The 17051-nt window shown below is 41.9% G+C and overlaps 1 protein-coding gene across 4 annotated transcripts in view; it reads right to left on the bottom strand.

The window, feature by feature from the left end:
• LOC120307405 (probable ubiquitin carboxyl-terminal hydrolase FAF-X) overlaps positions 1 to 17051 on the bottom strand; it is a 117915-nt gene that overhangs the window by 96532 nt on the left and 4332 nt on the right. For 2 of the 4 annotated variants that reach the window (XM_039342174.1, XM_039342178.1), the window contains exon 1: positions 2 to 1168. The exons of 1 other annotated variant lie outside the window; for it this stretch is intronic. The gene's annotated coding sequence lies outside the window, so the exon portion shown is untranslated. Of the gene's footprint in view, position 1; positions 1169 to 17051 lie in introns of those variants that run through there. One more of the 4 variants, XM_039342177.1, reaches the window with a different exon arrangement.

Here is a 17051-nt window from a genome sequence, read left to right as displayed (position 1 = left end):
CCCCCACACAGCGTCGCCTTTTCCTGCTGCTACTCTTGGGTCTAATGCCGAGGCCCGCTCTGCTCCCGGGCGCCGCTGCCGCTGGCGATGCAGGGAGGAGGAGGCTGCGGCGGGTGTGGCCGAAGAGTTTCTCATCCCAGGCGGCAGAAGCCGCCGCCGCCGCCGCCGCAGCAACCAACGGGGCTGCGTTTCATTCCAAGGAAAATCCGAGTGGCGGTGGCTGCTAGAGAAGCCGGCTTTCCTATGCCGCGCTTTGCAGGAAACTGTCCCGTGTCGCTTTCCTGACTGAACCTCCTTTACGGGCGGCCTTTTCTTGTATTCTCCTTTTAGTTTTGCGTCGCTAGCTTTTCGGCGACCGCCACAGAGCCGGCGATGCGTTGCGAGGCCCAAGCGGGCTGACGCTCTTTCTCGTCCTGTAGCTCCGTTAGGCTGAGGTAGGCCTCCGGGCTGTTCTACCTCATCCGGGGAAATCGGATACCTTCAATCCCTGGAGAAGGGGATAGGAATAAGAGAGAGGAAGGGGAGCTGGACTGGCAGGGCCAGCAGCGAGAAACCTATGAGACTGCCTCTAGAAGAGGAAAAAGAAATCCGTGCTGCGCCTAGGAGCAAAGTCGTGACGGACACGGCAGCACCAGCAAAGACGGAGCGTCTGAGTCCCGGGCAATATGGCGGCTCTAGGAGGGCTCGGCTCACAGCATATGCAGCGCAGACTCCGAGTCAACGCAGCGGCGCCGGCCCCGCCACCCAAACAGCGTTCGCGGCGGCCAGCGTGACTCCCTCCCTTTCCTGATTGTCAGTCAGTCAATCACTCCCACAGCCCCGTTCCGTGCCCACAGCAGAGCAGGGACCAGCAGCTGCAGCACCCGCTTGCGCCTTGCTTTATGTGAGGCTGGAGTCGCCGCCGTATAGCGGCAGGGTCTGCTTGGTGTGCCGTGTGTAGCCGGTGGGGGAGGGGCCAAGGGCCTGACAGCGTTGGTGGCTGGGCTGGATATCGACGGCGGCCGAGCGGGGCCCGCGTTAACGAGGCCGGGCCGCAATCACTGAAGCGGGTGGCTGCCCGGCCGTTTCGTTTCGGTTGAGCTCCGCTTCGACTCCATTGTGACCCGCGGTGAGAAGAGCCCGGATAATGACGTCAACTTTCGTCTTCGGGAGGAGAGAAGAGGAGAGGGGCGGAATTGGACCTCCCTTTCCTTTCCCCTCCGTCCCAGGGGCCAGCCAAAGGCTGACGCGTGGGTGGGGCGGGAACGAAGGCTCGGCTGCCAAGCTGCTGAAGAGAAAAAGGCAGATAGCATTGGCTTCCAGGGTTTCGTAAAAAAGGCCTTATTCTATTTTCCCTTGAAACTTTAGCTCTGTGTCACTTTGAGAAGCACGCATTGTACATTGTTACTGTCATGAGACGAACTAAGTCTTACAGTCATCCTTGGAATAAAATCTGGGGAAAGGTATTGAAGACGATTAAACAAATGCTACAAAAATAAGAAGAGTTGGTGTCTTTCTCAAGTACTTTGGAAGACTGAGAAGACATATTTGCTACTGTGTTGGGGAATATGCCAGTTCATTTGGGTGAACTGGCATAATGCAGAAATATTACAACTCTTACTGTTTTTCTGTCCATTAAATATCTACGTGGTCTTTAGGAGTCAATTACTTGGAGTCAAGCATGATTTACTGCATAGTTTCTGAAATTTCAAGACAAAATCTGCTATCCACTGGCTGTAATCAGGCAAAATATTTCATCTATCAACTATGATTTGCAAACCATTATGACCAAGCCAAAACCAGACAATCATGTTAGTTTATACCAGTGGTTCTCAACCTGTGGGTCGGGACCCCATTTGGGGTCGAACGACCATTTCATGGGGGTCGCCAAACAAGGCTGTCCGCCATTTTTCCCCCTTTTCTTTGGCCACGCCCCTGGCACCCAGTGATGTATAAATGGTTGGGGGTCACCACAACATGGGGAACTGTATTATGGGGGTCGCGGCATTAGAAAGGTTGAGAACCACTGGTTTATACAGTGGTGTTTTGATTTGTTGTATTCCAAGAACACATTTATGTATGATTCAAAAGGATGCATGAACAGCCAGCCATATTGATTCTCTTCAATACTACTGGTAGCCTTAGAACTAGTTTCAGTTTATATCTATTCTGTCATTTTTCTCATTGTTTCATATGACTATTATTTCATTTGTTGGCTTCCTAAAATACAAGACCATAAACCGGTAGAAGCTTGGTAACTTAGCAGACAAGCACAAAGCCTAGGGTTTATAGCAGCGGTTCTCAACCTGTGGGTCGTGACCCTTTTGGGGGTCGAACGACACTTTTACAGGGGTCGCCTAAGACCATTGGAAACACATATTTCCGATGGTCTTAGGAACCGAGACACTGCTCCTCTATCCGGCCGCCACCGCCCTCCTCCGGCTCCTCTGCCTCCAGGGTGCCCTTCTCCGTCAGCGCCATCCTGCGGCGGCCATGCTGACTCCCAGCTGCTGGCTGGGAGCCGGGCTGGCTCCCAGCTGATTCCCAGGAGCCGGGCCGACATGCTGAGGCTGGGCCGACTCCCAGCTGACATGCGCACGCCGGGCTGACTCTCAGCTGGCTGTCGGGAACTGGGCGGTGTGTAACAGCCCCGCCGGCTCCCCACCAATGTCCGGATGCCGGCCCAACTCCCAGCTGACTGTTGGGAGTCGGGCGGTGCTCATGGGGGCCATGCGCACATCGGCTGGCTGCTGGTTGCGTCCTCCCCATCTCCCGGCTCATAGCAAGCCCAGGGGCTTGACACGCGCCCCCAACGCCGCCCTGGGCCGGCTCAGCTGTGTGGGTGGCCGGTCCGAGCCGGGTCTGGGCTGCTGCTGGTGCTGCCGCTGGACTGCTCCGCCGCTGCCGCTGGCTCAGCTGAGCTGCGGTGCTGAGCCGGTCCCCATGACTCCTGGTTGCCCGGCTGTGCTCTGTCCCGGGTGCCCTCCATGCCGCACCAGAGCTTCCCCCTTGCCGCCCGGCCCGCCTCCCTCACCGTCAGAGGCTGCCTCGGCCCTCTGGTGCTTGGCATGGCCCTGGGGCTGGCAGGCAGGAGCGACTCCTTCCTGGCTCGCCGGGCTCCGGGACTCAGAAGCGGCCAGGCAGCGGGGAAAAGGGCGATGTCCGCATGTGCGTCGGAGGCCAGCCGGACGGGCCAGGAGGGGAGAAGCGGTGAGCGGGAGCTGGCGCTCCGGCCATGCCCCTCTCGCGTGTGACAAGTCAGGGAATGGTCGTGGCGGTGAAGGGCTGCATGACGTGGAAAGGGGCTCCCACGATCCCACCGCTGCGATGGTGCTCAGGAGGCTGGAGGGGTGGGCAGGTCCCAGGGAAGCAGCTGGGAGAGGGCAAGAGGTGCCAGGATGAGGATGGGGGGGGCTCCTGTTTGGCAGGTGTGAGGTCAGCCGGCGGCTCCGAGGCACACAGATCCTCCGCACGGCTTCCGAGGCCCCGGAGTTGGCGTCGCCTGGCTCTCTGCCAGGCTCTCCATCTCCAGCAGCCCTAAAAAGCACTGTGGAAGAGTAGGGAATGCTGGGAGTTGCAGTTCATCACCATCTGGGAAAACATGACTCTCCAAAGATCAATCCTTCCTTCCTTCCTTCCTTCCATCTCCTTCCCTTCCCCTTCAATCTCTCCTTCCTTCCTTCCTTCCTTCCTTCCTTCCTTCCTTCCTTTCCCCTTCAATCTTCTTCCTTTCTTCCATCTCCATCCCTTCCCCTTCAATCTCTCTCTCCTTCCTTCCTTCCCCCTTCAATCTCCTTCCTTCTCCATCTCCTTCCTTTCCCCTTCAATCTTCCTTCCTTCCTTCCTCTTCCCTCCCTCCCAACATTTTTGAGCAAGGAAGAATAAGCTTCTCCAGCTTACTCTTTTTGTTTTTGTGATTAATCACTATGCTTTAATTATGTTCAATTCGTAACTATGAAAATATACCCTGCATATCAGATATTTACATTACGATTCAAAACAGTAGCAAAATTACAATTATGAAGTAGCAACGAAAATAATTTTATGGTTGGGGGTCACCACAACATGAAGAACTATATTAAAGGGTCGCGGCATTAGGAAGGTTGAGAACCACTGGTTTCTAGTCAGTAATTTTATCCCAGTTTCAATTCAAAAACATGAAAAAATACAAATCAAATCCAGAGGTTTAGCTATAACATATATGGCTAAAAAGAACAAAGAAAAACAACAACTGTGTATAAATTTAAGGGAAGAATTTAAGAAATTGGAACTAGAATTACAAATATACACCCACAAAAGAAATCTGTGAAAAAACAGATGGAGATAATAAAACACAAACTAAACTTAATAGAATCAGAGAAATTGACTCAACAAATTAAAAGAACAAAACAAAACTTCTTCAAAAATGCAAATAAGCCGGGAAGATGGCTCGCTTATAAACTAAAAAAAGAAAAAAAGACACCGATAAATAAATTGCAAGATGAGAAGGGAGGCTTACAATTTCAAATGATGTAATAAAAAAAAATAGTTAAAGAATTTTATGAAAAACTATATGATACAGAAGAAATCCCTCAGGGAAAAAATACAATACATCGAAAACACTATCCTACCAAAAATCCCAGAGAACTTTAAAACTATGCTAAATGAAAAAACCACATTGATGGAACTGATGGAAGCTATACAAAAACAAAAAAATGATAAAATTCCAGACAGACGGGCTACCTGCAGAGTTCTATAAATGTCTACAAGATATATTAAGCTCACCAATGAAAAAAGTTTGTAATGAGGTATTGCTACAGGCTTAATTACCAAACACATGGACAGAAAAAAATATTACTTTTAATACCAAAAAAGGACTTGGTCCTTACACAGATAAAAAATTATAGACCAATATCATTATTATATGTGGATTACAAAATTTTCACTTTAATAATAGCAGAGAGATTGAAAAGATTTCTGACTGAATTTATCCATTCAGATCAAAATGGATTTTTACCAAAAAGACAAAAAACAAGGATTATTTTAGGTACATTGGAATACTATGAAATTCACCCAGGAAAACAAATGGCACTAATTTTCCTAGATGCTCAAAAAGCTTTTGACAATGTCAATTGGCAATTTATGGTACAATAGTTAAATTACATGAACTTTGGAGAAAAGTTCATAAAGATTATTAAGACAATATACGATAAACAGCAAAAGTAATTGTAAATGGGGATTATACAGAAAATTTTAATATAAAGAAAGGCACTAGACAAGAATGTCCATTATCCCTATTATTATTTATACTAACTTTGGAAGTTCATAATAGAAATATTAGACAGGATCCAAAAATTAAAGGAATGGAGATAAAAGAGGAAAGCTACAAATAACAAACGTTTGCGGATGATTTGGTATTCATTATAGAAGAACCGCTGGCGATAACCTTAGTCTCTAAAACTATTGAAAAAGGATAGAAGAATTTGGAGAAATAGCAAGATTGAAAATAGAGAAAAAACTAAAGCTATAGTTAAATTATAGTTAAAAACCTTACAGATAAAATACAAATATACAAATATATTTTGAATACAGATGGGAAATTAAAATCTAAACAAGAATTAGAAGATCAAGGTATTGATCTAGCATGGTGGCCCTGACTGCAAATGCAATTGAGGTATGATAAGGATGTTAAAATATATGGTTTTTATAAAGATCAGACATCATTTAACCAGATGTTAAGTTTTGATGAAAAATTAAGAACCTTTTTTTAATTGAATTTGAAAACGGAAGACAAGTGAAAGAAACTATGGGCAAAAATTTTTGGATATAATATAGAATTAGAAAAATGGCAAAATCTTTGGGATAGAAACTATAAATTAACAATGGCAACCTTGTATAAAGAAAACATATATAAAATGTTTTATAGATGGCATTTACCACCCATTAGGTTAGCAAAAATGTTTAAAAATATGCCTAGCAAATGTTGGAAATGTAACCAAAACGCTGGTACATATTATCACTTGTGGTGGACACGTGTTAAAGCAAAAAAAAAAATTGGACAAAAATACATACTTGGTTAGAAAAGTTGTTAGGGAAACACATAGACGTTAAACCCAAACTCTTTTTATTAGGCATAATTTCAGAAAAACTTGATAAACGAAGTGTATATTTAAAATGTATTAATAGCAGCAAGGATTGTATTTGCACAGCACTGGAAAAATGAAAAAACACCATTGGAAGAGATAATTAAGAAAATACTGGACTGTGCGAAAATGGATAGACTTACACTGAGAATTAAAGAAAAAGAAGATACAGAATATTATCAAACATGGAACCTATTTTATCAATGGCTGGAAAAATGGGACAGAGAGTAAGAACTTCACTGGTGTTACTAAACATAATAAATTAACCCAAACAACATGTTCATTAAGCACTAAAGAATTGTAATAACAGAAAATTAATAAAATATATAAAAATACATAATTAAGAAACAAACATGCACTGTTCCAATATTCTATGATTATTATTGAAAGTACTCATGGTTCTCCAGGTGATAACATTATATCAAAAACTAAGCAGCATCAGGTTTGTGCTGGATCAAACTTATTATTGGCTAATTTGGGAAGTTGCAAAAACATCTCACAGGAAGGCAGAAGCAAATCATTTTAATGCTGCTATAAAGGAAACTGCATTGACATATCCATGAAGCATCTAGGAGCTAAGACTGAGAATGGAACACCTTTTAGACAAATGTACATGAAGAAAGATTGGAACTTTTTTTTTTTTTTTGGTTTGTGCTTAGAATTATATTCTCATCAGTTGTCACTGGAAAGTAATTCCTCACTAAAATACAGGGCATATTTTACATTATTTCATGCAGAACCTGTACCATTACAATAGACAACAATTCCTTTCGAAGTTTTGCTTTTTAATAAAACTTTTTGTAATTACGATAAGCCTTTTCAAACTAAACACTAAATTATTTCAGAATGACTGTACCATATAGGAATCTTGAGAAATATGAAATTTACTTTTAATGACTGTAATAGAATTAATCGCATGTTTACAATACAATCCATGTGTTCAGTAGAAGTAAATGTGCTTTGTTGCCTATTTTCATTTGTAGTCAGTGTTTGATGCATTTCACTGTAGTGTCCCAACAATAGTCAGCCAGCATTGATGGATTCCAGTCGCCCTGATACTGTTTTTCCACTGTGGCAATATCCTGGTGAAACTTTTCACCATGTTTGTCACTGTACCTAGATTTTCATGAAAAAAGTCCAAGTGTGAATGCAGAAAATGAATCTTCAGTGATATATTGCACTTCATGGTATTGTATGCTGTATGAAGTTTGTCAACCATCTAAACTTAGTTTGGTGGTCTGTAGTTGCCAAGAAAATTCTCAATAATATCCTTGCAAGTTTTCCGGGTGATTTTCTCTGAACTTAGTAACCAATCTTTCAACTGTTTGTGATTGATGATATATCTGATCTGCAGACCAACAAAAATGCCTTCCTTAATCTTGGCATCAGTTATTCTTGGAAATAGCTATCTCAAATAGTTTTATGTGAAGCTGAGGCAAAAATATATTTTCTGGGTCAACAAATTGTTCATGTGCCATGTTTTTCTGTCCTGGAACCAAATTATTTCATAGTGGCCATTTCTTTTTAAGTGTAATGTGACATTCTTGCATGGATATCCCTTTCACATATGTGTAAGAACAGTATTTGGTATGTCCAAGTTGCATTCCAAGCAGCAGACCCACTATGGAATACTACATCCAGTTTTGCTCACCACGATGTAAAAAATTTTTTGAGACTCTAGAAAGAGTACAGAGAAGAGCAACAAAGATGATTAGGGGGCTGGAGGCTAAAACATATAAAGAACGGTTGCTGGGATTGGGAATGTCTAATGTAGAGAAGGACTAGGGGTGACATGATAGCAGTGTTTCAATATCTCAGGGGTTGCCACAAAGCTATTGTCCAAAGCACCTGAGGGCAGGACAAGAAGCAATGGATGGAAACTAATCAAGGAGAGAAGCAACCTAGAACTAAAGAGAAATTTCCTGACAGAACAATTAATCAGTGGAACAACCTGCCTCAAGAAGTTGTGAATGCTCCAACACTGGAAGTTTTTAAGAAGAGACTGGAGTCATCTGTCTGAAATGGAATAGGGTTTCCTGCCTGAACAGGGGGTTGGACTAGAAGACCTCAAAGGTTCCTTCCATCATCATCATCATCATCATCATAATTAAGGATCATCACACAGTCAGCCAGATGTTCAGACTGGATTTGGCATTTTTGTCTACCTATCGAGTCCTTACTAATGACCTGGGATAGGCAGATGTGGATATTTGATGGTATTACAGATATCGTTGCAGGATGGAAGCAGTTCCTAGTAAGGCTGCCTTTTGCAATTGACTAATGGCGAATTTGTCAATGCCAGTGGTGTTCAAGTGGTGCTCCACTTACTGCTGTTGTTGTTGTTGTTATTATTATTATTATTATACTATCTCCACAGATATTCCAGTTGTATTTGGTGTACTGGATGTGCTTCAATAACAGTTCCATGTTTTTTTAAGGTGTGCAGTGTAGCCAAAAGGTATTGAAAGACGTACATTGCCATTGTGTAAAAACAGAAGATTTCTGTAAAATGGTACACGATAGGTTAAATTACATGTTTTTGTGATTAGCGGCCAAATATCTATAAAATACACCCCAAAATGTTCAGGAAGCAGTCTTTGTTGTCTAGTGTTATCGAATGCTTCTTTCCTTATCTGTATCCTAAGTTCATTTTAGATAAAAAATATATGCTTGCTGTCTTCAAAATATTTAAAATAACCAGACAGCTTTTCTTTTAAAGGTTTCTGCTATCTATTTAAAAACAAAGTCTTACTTTGTCTGAACGGAGTGGAAAAACATAGAGATAGTTACATGCAACAGTAAACAATATGAAATGTGTGGATGCCAAGAAATCTACTTTGCATTCCTGCAAACTGTAAAACATGTCTATAAAACTAGAAAGATGCAAACTTAAACTAATGCTAATATTTTTCAAATGAAATGTAGAGTCTGTATCTAAAGCCTCTATATGTAAAAAAAGTACTTTGTATGTATGAATATTCCATATACTTTCTTCAGAATGTATTTATTTGATTTAGATGTTTTACAAAAATTGGAAACATTTTAAAATGAAGGATGCTGGTACACAGCAAATCACTTAATAGTGGAACTACTGTAGTTCAAGTTCTCATGAAATTGCCTTCAAAGATTCAATGTTTGCATTTATTTTACATTTAACTTTTTATTTCTATCCATCTATACCAGGGATTCCCAACCAGGGGTGCTCGCACCCCCTGGGGGTACGAGATGATATACCAGGGGGTGCAAAAACTTGGGTTTTCAAAATTATAGTGTATATGCATAATTCATTGCCATTATTTTGAACTTTTGTAAGGGGTGCGAGAATATATCAGAAGCGTTCTAGGGGTGCAGGGTATAGAAAAGTTTGGGAGCCACTGATCTATACAATAAGAATTCTGCTAGATTAGACTAAAGTCCTACTTAATCCAGAGACTTATTGTATTTTCAAGATATCTAACCAGAGATAATAAGAACTCAGTTATTGCTGCATTCCCCATTAACTGGTATGGAGAAGAACGTTGATTCTAGTTACATTAAATAAATAATGATTAAGGCCATCAAACATGAAAATGAATATCCCAAATAAAATCAGAATCTTTTATTTCAGTCATTGACCAGCATAACATTGCATAAAATGAATGCCCTGTTTTAACTACTGCATTCAATATATGAAAAAGTATTTTGTATACCTCTGATCATTTAATTGGATCCATAATCTGGAATTATGACAGAGGAAATAACTTTTTCTTTTATTTTCCACCCTAACACTGCCTATTGACTAACTGTTCTTAACTTTTATTAAGAACAAAAGTTTTTAATTCTTATCACAACTCTTTCCACCCTTTTTCCAAAGGAAAGTGTCTCAAATGTCCACCACAACTTGTTTTGAAATACTTATCTTTTTCTTTTCCCTACAATCTTACCGCATAGCAGGAAATAGTCTCATAATATTTATGCATTTAATTTTTTTCATACTTCCAACATAAAATATTAGCAAAAGAGCTAAAAATGAGAGTTTATTTATTTATGGACTATACTTCACCTTTCTATATGATTGGTAGTACTAGCAGCTTACAGTAGGTATAATACAAAATGTAGACCAAACAATATCATCAAAAGATAAATAAATTACAAATATTAAAATTAATTCTTTAAAAGCTCAATGAAAGAAATGCTAGGCATTACAATATTACCAGCCTGGTCTCTTTAACTAGAAGTGGAAAATTAATTTTCCCAAAGAGCCACATGACAAATAGACTGCTGTGGAAGGCAGAACTAATAAGCTGAAGCTAATTCTGCTCAATATTTTATCACTTTATATAAGAAGCAGTAAATTATATGGTTTTGATTAGCTTCTATTGGTAAGAATACATGTTACATCTTATTAACATTTGAATTCTAATTTCTGACTGACCTCTCACAGGCCAGACAGGGATAGCCAAAGGACCAGATGTGTGTGTGTGTGTGTGTGTGTGTAGGCTTTAAAATGCCCAGGTCTGCTTTAGATATAATGGATATTGCTTCCAGTATCATAAAGAGAATGGGCCTAAAAAGAAGTACTATTCCATGTTTAAATTGAATCAACATGAGAGTTTGTAAGCAGTAGGCGTGAGCTTAAATCAGTGGTTCTCAACCTTTTTAATGCCGCGACCCCAACCGGTTGTAAGTCAAGGACTAAACCAGTCGTAAGTTGAGGACTATCCAACTGGTCATAAGTCGAGGACTTTCCCTGCCCGGGAGTGCCGCGCATGCGTGGTGCCGCCCCCTGTGCTGGCCGAGGCGTAGCTGGCAAGCGGCAGAGGTGGAGCAGGCGGACCACCGGCTGGGCCACCAGCTGGCCCAGCCCAAGGGAGGTAAGGCACCCGCCAGAAAAGGGGAAAAAAATGGCGGACAGCCTTGCTTGGTGACCCCCGTGAAATGGTCTATCGACCCCAAATGGGGTCGCGACCCATAGGTTGAGAACTGCTGGCTTAAATGGACTCCAGAAGATGGTGGAGGACAGGAAGGCCTGGACGAACATTGTCCCTGGGGTCGCGATGGGTCAGACACAACTTCGCAACTAACAACAACAATCATACATGCCACTATTCTTGGTTCTCTATTAAATCAAGGGACTTACTAGAGAGAAAGGGCATTTCAAATAATATTGTGAACTCTGTAAGTCACCTCAGTATTCTATAGATTGGTCAGGGCTTCAACAGATTATTGAATTATCAAAAGACAGGAATTTCTCCAAGCATATTCAGAAAATGAAAATAGAATTACAAACAATTCCTCCACTTTTTGATCCCCAGCTCCAGCCAAAGAGAATACCAAGTCCAATGCATGGCCTGCTACATGAATGAGGCCGGATAACATTTGGTGTAGGTTGTCATAGCAAATATGAAACCCCTCAGCCATTCCTGATTAGGCAACCACAGCATGAATATTAAATCCCCAGGATAAGAAATTTTGAATAACGTTGTGTCATGCAAGAGATTACTCCCAACTACTTAGGAGGAGACATATATAGCAGGGAAGATAGTAGGCAAATGAAACTCCTTGCCTAGCAGATAGGAACTGCTGCTTGATTTGGGGAGAGAAGGTGGATTTGGTGGGAATTCACCTGTGCCGTGGAACCAGAGGGAACACTACAGAACTATTGGAATTTAATTGGCTTTTTTTCTAGAGCCTGCAATAAAATCAACACATATAAAGCTGTATCCCTGAATTGTTGCCTGCAGGATTTGTTACAGTAGTATCAGTGGGGAATAGCTATTCCCTACAAAACACTGCTATGTTCATTTTCATGTCCATATTCCTTGCTATATCATACAATTTATCTATAAAGGTTTTCTCTGATTGATTCTGGAACTAAAAGCCTTACAGGCAGTAATTTAAGGGCATAGCTTTTTGATAAGTTAGGTTTATAGCAAAGAGCAGAAAACACTTAATGAAGAAATCTGACAACTGCAGACTGCAAGATGCAATCTAATCTCTCTCTTGGAATCTAACTCCAAAATTTATACTTCATTCTCAAGCATAATGGGCTGAGCATATATGACATTTAGGTTGATGCAATAATTGATACCAATGTATTATCAATAAAAACGATTGGTCTCGGGGTCTTTGCTTCTGACATAGACTGATCTAATCCCTTACACTCTTGTGACATTTGCAAACATCTTCCTCTAGCAATATCCAATAAGATACCATCATACGCATATCAATTATATTCTTGACCCAGAATGTCATCAGAAGCATTTCTTGCACCATTTTTTATATTCGTAAATTCATTAAGTAATCAAGGAAATCACATAAACTTACTCTTTACTGATGTTGAACTATTTACTAAGCATTCCATTTATATTCATGCATACTTTTTTGTATCATATATCATTCTTAACACACTCAAAATCCAACTTTAAACTCCATACTGATGCAAATTTTCCATAATTCAATTAATTGAATAGTCTATTCACTATCAGACACATTCTCTACATCACATGAACTTTACGTTCACGCATTTCTCAGTGACCTGCCAAAGAACAAAAAGAAAAATCTAATCTGCATACATCTCCTTCCTACACTACTCTTCCCAAATTTTGTCCTTGATATCCATCATAATCAGAATTCTGTCAAACACTTTCATGGATATTCTTATTAAATTAATCTCCCTTAGCTTCAAATGCATTCTTGCTTTTTGTATAGATCAATTACTGAACTTATTGAGTTTTATTTACCAATGCAGTCCCAAAATATTCTAGGTGGTATAAAATGCAAACAATAATAAAAAGCACAATAATACAATATTATTAACAATCCGTTAATAACCAAATCCATTGAGGTGCCAGTGATTTCACATGGCACTTTTCCAATTATGAAGCACACGTCTTTACACAGACATTAAGTTGCAAAGTAAGCCACTTACATATTTTAACATTTACATTATGTACAATTGCAGTCTTACCATTCTCGCAGTATATATTACTTCCTTTTCATTATTTTTCTTGCATATTACAATTGATAGGATTGAATTCTACTCTTCCAATACATCTCTATCTGTAAGGACCCACCCCATTTTGCATCTTAAGAAGACAGAACTCTTGGAATAATTCTTCCAACAGGAATCCTTTATTAAGAGAAAATGGTTGCAGGCATGCTAGACAGAACTTGGGGTTCAAGCTCTTCCATTCAAGGTTTTAAGGGGTTCCCCAGTAGTCCCACCCAATCAACCCCCCTTCCAGTGATAGTTTCAAGTATCACAATTCCATCCCCTTTCTTCTTCCGTCTGGATGGCGACTTCAGATAACTACATGAAAGGCAATTACTCTTCTTTGATATGTTAAAGCTTAGAGGCCACAATAAACACACATTCAGTCCTTTGAAGTGTGCTGAAGGAAGTGAGGGCCATAAAGCCCCTTTGCTCTCCCCCTTTTCTCCCTCTTAGGGCAGAATCCAGAGAAGGCAGAATTGGGAGTTTCTATGTTTGATAATTAAAGATGAAATATAATTGGATTCTGACATCCGGCCCCTCTTAACAATAAGAGAGATCCACCTGAAAGAAAACACAGTATAAAATTTAGTCAGGCTTGTTAGGATACTCTGTGTGAAACTTCTTCAATAGCTTCGGGGCTCTGACATGACGTTTATGGACCCACTCATTTTGTGAGGGAGGTAGGTGTTTCCAGGCAACTAGGTACTGAGTTGCACCATGATATCTCCTAGAATCAAGGATTTCCTTTATTTCGAAGTGTTGTTCACCCTCCACCATGAGTGGAGGTGGTGGTGGGGGGATTTTTGGCCGTAGATGTGACTGATGCTCTCTTTTCAGCAAGCTGCAATGAAAAATTGGGTGTATTTGCCTGAGGTTTTTGGGTAATTCTAATTCTACGGTTACTGGATTTATGATTCTTTTAATTGGAAAAGGTCCTATATATTTTGGTCCAAGTTTTTTACAGGGCTGTAGGGACTTTAGGTATTTTGTAGATAAGTACACCCTTTCTCCTATAATGAATGGTGTAGGCTCAACCCTTTTTTTATCGGCTTGTGCGTTGTATGCCCGCCTAGCTTCATCTAGTGATTTTCTGACTATTGGCCAGGTGTTTTGTAGGTTTTCCATCCATTCTTTCAGTGAAGGGATCGTTGGTTCTTTGGGGGTTAACTCTGGCATAGGGTTGAAACTTTGGCCGTTGGCTATTTGAAAAGGAGTGTAGCCTGTGCTGGAGTGGACTGCATTATTGTAGGCAACTTCTGCAAAAGGAAGTAAGTCCGTCCAATCACTCTGTTGGAAATTTAAAAAACATCTCAAATATTGATCAAGTACCGACTGGCACCGTTCCGCTTGTCCATCTCCTTGAGGGTGGTGGCTAGATGTCAATCCCTGAGTGGTCCCTAAGAGGGATAAAAATTCCTTCCAAAATGCAGACGTAAATTGCACTACCCTATCAGAGATGATGCGTTGGGGTGCCCCGTGCAATCTGTAAATGTGCTGGATGAAAAGTTTTGCTAAGGCCTTTGCAGTGGGAATTTTTTGGCAAGGGATAACGTGCACCTGTTTGGAAAATAGGTCCGTGACTGTCCAGATAACAGTATTCCCATTGCTTTCAGGCAATTCCACTATAAAATCCATGGCTATTTCCCTCCAGGGGGCTGAGGGACTTGCCACTGGTTGTAACAGCCCTGGCGATTTCCCTTGCAACCTCTTTGCTGAGCACAGTTTGGCAGCTGGCACACATAAGCTTTCATGCTTTTGTATTGATGGCCAGCCAACGAGAATTGCGTTTAATTACGTGTAAAGTTTTTACAAATCCAAAATGCCCTGCTCGATTTTGTGTCATGGCACAAGGTGACCATGAAAGTTAGTCTTTGAGTGGGGTATATATAACTTTTCCCTTACCAAAGGCAATACGTCTCTCATGTGAACACATGTTTGTTTTCTGGGAACATTCATCTGTTTCCAAACTTTTTCTGCATTCAATCCCAGTTGGGCTGTCCAGTTGTGGTTTTATTGTGGCTTGGGTTCTTGTGGTTACTGGCGCTGCCAGTTGTGATTCTGCCATTATTGGTCTAGAGTCTGTGGTTCGTGCGCTGTTATATTGAGGCATGCGAGATAGTGCATCTGCCAGGAAGTTCTTTCTTCCTGGTAAATGGTTGAGCTTAAATTGGAATTGGTGAAAATGCTGGGACCAGCGGACTTGTTTGGGATTGAGTTTCCTGGAAGTTTTCAGGGCTTCTAAATTTTTGTGATCAGTCCACACCTGGAATGGGATTTTGTTGCCTTCCAGGAACTGTCGCCACGTGAGTAATGCCCAACGTATCCCATAAGCCTCCTTCTCCCATACGGGCCAGCGCTGTTCTGTTTCCGTGAGTTTCTTGGATGTATATGCACAGGGTTGTGTTGCAATACTGATCATCATTTTCTGGTGTAAGCACAGCCCCCACTGACCACATCCTTGCATCTGCCTCATTATGAAGGGCTTGTCCATGTCGGTTGCCTTGTACGTTCGGCAGGACAAAGTCTCTTATGTCTCTCAAACGCCTGCTTGGCACTCCATGTCCCATGTTAGTGGTGGCTAGGTTTTACTGAGGATGTGGCCTTCGTTTTTAGTAAGTTAGTGAGGGGCAAGGCTATCTGTGCAAATGAGAGGGATGAATTGGCGGTAAAAATTTGCAAAGCCAGGAAACTTGGTAGTTGCTTTTCTTGTGCGGGGTGGTGCCCAACTTAGATACTGCTTTGACCGTCTCTGGGTCCATTTCAATGCCCTGTGGGGATATGCGATAGCCTAGGTAGTCTATCCTTTCCTGGTGGAATTCGCATTTTGAGAGGCTCGCAGCTTCTTTAAAACCGCTCTGACAAGGTTAACGTGTTCCTCTTTTGTTTCAGTAAAGATAAGAATGTCGTCCAAGTAAACAAGGACCCCCTTAAATAGGTGCTCCCTTAGAACGTCATTGATTAATTGCATAAAGACTGCAGGCCCCCCTTGTAATCCAAATGGCAAGACTTTGAATTGATAGCACCCCATGGGGCAGTTAAATGCAGTCTTCCATTCGTCCCCTTCCTTGATTCTCACGCGATAGTAAGCTTCCCTTAAGTCTAGTTTAGAAAAAATTTTCCCTTTCGATAGGTGTGACCGCATGTCTTTCATGAGGGGCAGCGGGTATAGGTTGCTTTCACTGATTGTGTTCAGGGCCCTATAATCCACGCATAAACGTAAAGAGCCATCCTTCTTCTCTCTAAAAGGACCGGGGCAGCCACTTTAGGCTTAGCTGGTTCAATGAAACCTCTCTCCAGGTTTTTTTTTATAAATCTTTCCATTTCCTCCTTCTCCTTTGGGCTCATGGAGTATAATCTGGGTTTCGGGAGTTTTGCCCAGGCTTGAATTCAATGGTACCGTCCTGTGGGTCGGTGGGGGGGAAGCTCATTCGCCCTCTCCCTCATGAAGACTTCAAGCAAGGTCATATATTTCCTATGGTATTTCTGTTAATCTTGTTTCCTCTCCTATGGATGCTTTTTCTATTCTTGATTCTGGTAGCCTCTTGGCGGTTTTAAGTCCATAGGGTCCCCCTTAGGGAAATTTGATTTCTGTCGTCCTCCAATTTTACCCAGGGGTTTTCCATTTTTTCAACCATTCCATCCCTAGCAATCATTTGGGGCATTTCCATACCTGGGAGTCACCACAAACGTTAGTCCTCTTCTGGTGCTCCAGGGAGAGGTGGATTGACAACAGAGTGGCTAGGGTAGCTGGCACCCCCCCTGCTATGGATCCATCTAGCTGGCCAAATGAGATTGGTTGTTCCAGTCTCCTGGATGGGATGCCCAGATTCCCCACTAGTGTTGGGCTAATGAGGCAGCGGGTGCAGACAGAGTCTATTAAGGCTTTCACCTTCACAGCTTCGGGCATGGGGGGGATTAATATAGTCACTGTTTTGAAGATGGGTGTGATGCGTCCACTTACCAGGGGTTCGCCT

Source organism: Crotalus tigris, unplaced genomic scaffold (assembly GCF_016545835.1).
Source record: "Crotalus tigris isolate CLP2741 ecotype Arizona unplaced genomic scaffold, ASM1654583v1 scf7180000017775.1145084777:2100578, whole genome shotgun sequence".
Taxonomy (NCBI): Eukaryota; Metazoa; Chordata; class Lepidosauria; order Squamata; family Viperidae; genus Crotalus; species Crotalus tigris.
The sequence above is the reverse complement of the archived record's forward strand: the minus strand, read 5'-3'. Positions and strand labels throughout refer to the sequence as shown.